The sequence below is a fragment of the Triticum dicoccoides genome, chromosome 6A (assembly GCF_002162155.2).
Source record: "Triticum dicoccoides isolate Atlit2015 ecotype Zavitan chromosome 6A, WEW_v2.0, whole genome shotgun sequence".
In the NCBI taxonomy this organism is placed as follows: Eukaryota; Viridiplantae; Streptophyta; class Magnoliopsida; order Poales; family Poaceae; genus Triticum; species Triticum dicoccoides.
The window spans coordinates 42,668,685-42,674,307 of record NC_041390.1 but is presented as its reverse complement, the minus strand read 5'-3'; positions in this window follow the sequence as shown (position 1 = coordinate 42,674,307).

Here is a 5,623-nt window from a genome sequence, read left to right as displayed (position 1 = left end):
TAGTTTTAGAAAAATTATAAACTTTGTTGCTTTATTTATTTTATTTTGTTTCTATTTACAAAAAAATACTTATTGTTGTTATTTTTATTTTTTTCTAGATTTTTTGTTTTGTTTTCTGCATTATTTATTTACTTTTGTTTTTTGCTTTATTTTTTATTTCTTTTTCCTTTTAGGTTAGTAAAATTATATACTTTCTGTTAGTGCCATTAGTTTTAGAAAAAATATAAACTTTCTGTTAGTGCCATTGGTTTTCAAATTTGAATAGTTAAGATTTGAATTCTTTGAAATTTGTGTGAATCACAAGTTTGTGATTAACTTTACTAAAAAAATGAACATAGATGCACCTATAGAGAAAATTCGACCTAAATTCATAGTTTTCAAATGAACTCTGAAAAAGTTGGCATAGCATAATAGTTGCGGGAGAAAGTCTTCACTTTTTCTTCACTTGTGTCATTTGCTTATTGCGCCGTAACCATGGATAATCTTCATTGTTTATCAGGATGATTGGGTCAGCCTTGACATTGAAGGGAGGAATTTCATGAAACTTTTCATAATCTTCAGACATGTCTGTCTTGGCCTCCACTCTCAGGATATCCCTTTTTCCTGAAAGAACTATGTGGCGCTTTGGCTCATCGTATGATGTATTCGCTTCCTTATCTTTTCTTTTTCTCGGTTTGGTAGACATGTCCTTCATATAGATAACCTGTGCCACATCATTGGCTAGGACGAACGGTTTGTCAGTGTACCCAAATTTTTTCAGATCCACTGTTGTAATTCCGTACTGTGGGTCTACCTGTACCCCGCCTCCTGACAGATCGACCCATTTGCACTTAAACAAAGGGACCTTAAAATCATGTCCGTAGCCAAGTTCCCATATATCCACTATGTAACCATAATATGTGTCCTTTCCGCTCTCGGTTGCTGCATCAAAGCAGACACCGCTGTTTTGGTTGGTGCTCTTTTGATCTTGGGCGACCGTGTAAAATGTATTCTCATTTATCTCGTATCCTTTGTAAGTCAATACAGTCAAAGATGGTCCCCTAGACAACAAGTACATCTCATCACAAACAGTGTTGTCACCTCTGAGACGTGTTTCCAACCAACTGCTGGAAGTCCTGATGTGTTCACATGTAGTCCAGTCGTCGCACTGCTCCGGGTGTTTGGAGCGCAAACTGTTCTTGTGTTCATCGACATACGGGGTCACCAACGTAGAGTTCTGTAGAACTGTGTAGTGTGCTTGAGACCAAGAATATCCGTCCCTGCATATTATTGAGTCACTTCCAAGAGTGCCTTTTCCAGTCAGTCTCCCCTCATACCGTGATTTAGGGAGACCTATCTTCTTAAGGCCAGGAATGAAGTCAACACAAAATCCGATACATCCTCTGTTTGATGGCCCATGGAGATGCTTCCTTCTGGCCTAGCGCAGTTACAGACATATTTCTTTAGGACTCCCATGAAACTCTCAAAGGGGAACATATTGTGTAGAAATACGGGCCCCAGGATGACAATCTCGTCGACTAGATGAACTAGGACGTGCGTCATGATATTGAAGAAGGATGGTGGGAACACCAGCTCGAAACTGACAAGACATTGCGCCACATCACTCCTTAGCCTTGGTACGATTTCTAGATCGATCACCTTCTGAGAGATTGCATTGAGGAATGCACATAGCTTCACAATGGCTAATCGGACGTTTTTCGATAGAAGCCCCCTCAATGCAACCGGAAGCAGTTGCCTCATAATCACGTGGCAGTCATGAGACTTTAGGTTATGAAACTTTTTCTCTGGCATATTTATTATTCCCTTTATATTCGACGAGAAGCCAGTCATGACCTTCATACTGAGCAGGCATTCAAAGAATATTTTTTCTCTTCTTTCGTAAGAGCATAACTGGCAGGACCTTTATACTGCTTTGGAGGCATGCCGTCTTTTTCGTGCAAATGTTGTAGGTCCTCCCGTGCCTTAGGTGTATCTTTTGTCTTCCCATACACGCCCAAGAAGCCTAGCTGGTTCACGCAAAGATTCTTCGTCACGTGCATCACGTCAATTGAAGAGCGGACCTCTAGGTCTTTCCAGTAGGGTAGGTCCCAAAATATAGATTTCTTCTTCCGCATGGGTGCGTGTCCCTCAGCGTCATTCGGAACAGCTAGTCTGCCGAGACCCTTTCCAAATATTACGTGTAAATCATTGGCCATAGCAAGTACGTGATCACCGGTACGCATGGCGGGCTTCTTTCGGTGATCTGCCTCGCCTTTGAAATGCTTGCCTTTCTTTCGACATTGATGGTTGGTCGGAAGAAATCGACGATGGCCCAGGTACACATTCTTCCTGCATTTGTCCAGGTATATACTTTCAGTGTCATCTAAACAGTGCGTGCATGCGTGGTATCCACAGTGCGTGCATGCGTGGTATCCTTTGTCTGTCTGTCCTGAAAGGTTACTGAGAGCGGGCCAATCGTTGATGGTCACGAACAGCAATGCCTTTAGGTTAAATTCCTCCTGTCTATGCTCATCCCACGTACGTACACCGTTTCCATTCCACAGCTGAAAAAGTTCTTCAACTAATGGCCTTAGGTACACATCAATGTCGTTGCCGGGTTGCTTAGGGCCTTGGATGAGAACTGGCATCATAATGAACTTCCGTTTCATGCACATCCAAGGAGGAAGGTTATACATACATAGAGTCACGGGCCAGGTGCTGTGATTGCTGCTCTGCTCCCCGAAAGGATTAATGCCATCTGCGCTTAAAGCAAGCCATACATTCCTTGGGTCCTTTGCAAACTCATCCCAATACTTTCTCTCGATTTTTCTCCACTGTGACCCGTCAGCGGGTGCTCTCAACTTCCCTTTTTCTTACGGTCCTCACTGTGCCATCGCATCAACTTGGCATGCTCTTCGTTTCTGAACAGACGTTTCAACCGTGGTATTATAGGAGCATACCACATCACCTTCGCAGGAACCCTCTTCCTGGGGGGCTCGCCGTCAACATCACCAGGGTCATCTCGTCTGATCTTATACCGCAATGCACCACATACCGGGCATGCGTTCAGATCCTTGTATGCACTGCGGTAGAGGATGCAGTCATTAGGGCATGCATGTATCTTCTCCACCTCCAATCCTAGAGGGCATACGACCTTCTTTGCTGCGTATGTACTGTCGGGAAATTCGTTATCCTTTGGAAGCTTCTTCTTCAATATTTTCAGTAGCTTCTCAAATCCTTTGTCAGGCACAGCATTCTCTGCCTTCCACTACAGCAATTCCTGTACGGTATCGAGCTTTGTGTTGCCATCTTCGCAATTGGGGTACAACCCTTTTTTGTGATCCTGTAACATGCGATCGAACTTCAGCTTCTCCTTTTGACTTTCGCATTGCGTCCTTGCATTGACAATGACCCGGCGGAGATCATTATCATCGGGCACATCGTCTGGTTCCTCTTGATCTTCAGCAGCTTCACTCGTTGCAGCATCATTGGGCACATCATCTGGTTCCTCTTGATCTTCATCAGCTCCCCCCGTTGCAGCATCACCGTATTCAGGGGGCACATTGTTGTCATCGTACTCTTCTTCTTCGCCGTCTTCCATCATAACCCCTATTCTCCGTGCCTCGTCCAAACATTATAGTGTGGCATGAAACCCTTGTAAAGCAGGTGGGAGTGAAGGATTTTCCGGTTAGAGTAAGACCTCGTATTCCCACATTCAGTACATGGACAACACATAAAACCATTCTGCTTGTTTGCCTCAGCCGCATCGAGAAACTCATGCACGCCCTTAATGTACTCGGAGGTGTGTCTGTCACCGTACATCCATTGCCGGTTCATCTGTGTGCGTTATATATAATTAAGTGTCCAAATTAATAGAAGTTCATCATCACATTAAAACCAAAGTACATACATAGTTCTCATCTAACAACATATAGCTCTCTAGAGCATCTAATTAATTAAACCATACATTGAAACTATGTAAAACATTTCAATGCGAAAACAAATGCGATCATAATCGCAACCAAGGTAACAATTGATCCAATGGCATAATGATACCAAGCCTCGGTATGAATGGCGTATTTTCTAATCTTCAAGCGCATTGCATCCATCTTGATCTTGTGATCATCGACGACATCCGCAACATGCAACACCAATATCATCTTCTCCTCCTCAATTTTTTTTATTTTTTCCTTCAACAAATTGTTTTCTTCTTCAACTAAATTTAACCTCTCAACAATAGGGTCGGTTGGAATTTCCGATTCACATACATCCTACATAAATAAAATCTATGTCACGTTGGTCGGCATAATTTTCATAAACAATAAATGAACCAATAGTTATAAAGATAATATATATACCACATCCTAATCATAGACAGGACGAGGGCCGACGGGGGCGGATACCAAAACCATCGCACTATATAAGATGCAATAATAAAAGTAAGAAAATAATACAAGTATCTATGTAAACATACAAGTAAGAATATTTTTTCCTGTCAGAAAGAAGATAACAACAAGAGGCTCACCACGGTGGTGCCGGCGATGAGCTCGGCGCGGGTGATCGACGGCGGTGAAGACAGGGACGGGGCGTGGCGGACCGCTAAACCTAGAAAAATATTAAGGAAAATGGAGCTTGGAGGTCGAGCTTGGAGAGGGGAAAGCTTAAGTAGTGTGGCTCGGGCATTCCATCGAACACCTTGTGTGCATAGGAGGTGAGCTAGAGCACCACCAAGCCCTCTCCACCTCGGCCAGAAAAAAAACAGAGCAGTGTGCTTTGCTCTTACGCGAAGGGGTATATATAGGCACCTCATTGGTCCTGGTTGGTGGCATGAACCGGGAGAGTCTTTAGTCCCGGTTCATGCCACCAACCGGGACCAATGGTGGTGGGCCAGGAGCGAGGGCCATTGGTCCCGGTTCGTCCCACCAACCGGGACCAAAAGGTCCAGACGAACCGGGACCAATGGCCCACGTGGCCCGGCCGGCCCCCTGGGCTCACGAACCGGGTCCAATACCCCCATGGGTCCCGGTTCTAGACTGAACCGGGACTAATGGGCTGACCCGGCCTGGACCGTTGCCTCCTTTTCTACTAGTGGTGGTGGGAGGGGGACGAAAAAAACCAGTCAAAATAAAACTGAACGAAAGTGGTGGGACGAAAAAAAAACATTGACACAATCCTACCAACTGCTTCATTAAAAATAGAGATATTAGTGTGTGACCCCAAAGTTGGGGCAGTCCAACGAACGCTAGACGAAACAAGCAGGAAAACAAAATTAAATCATGAAAGTGCCCTTTCGAACAAGGCAAGTTACTAGCGAGGGGCATACTGAAGCAGAATTGTTTCGTCGACAGCAGAAAGGTCAACGTCATTTCATTCGTGTAGCATGCTGGTCTTACAACACTACCTCTAAGTACGTACCGATTTCCAGATGAAGAATAATTGGGGCGCTTTCGCCTTACGGAAAGAAAGCAAGCAAGAAGAGATCATGGGCGTAATCACACCGCTGATGGTACATTTCATGCCTGAAATTGCATCTTGTTATAACCCGAGAGATCCATCCATCTATTGTGACCATCTTTCTTTTCTGGCTTTCTATTGCGGCCATGCATTTCATGCCTTGCTGAAATTGTAGATGTCCCCGCTTCAA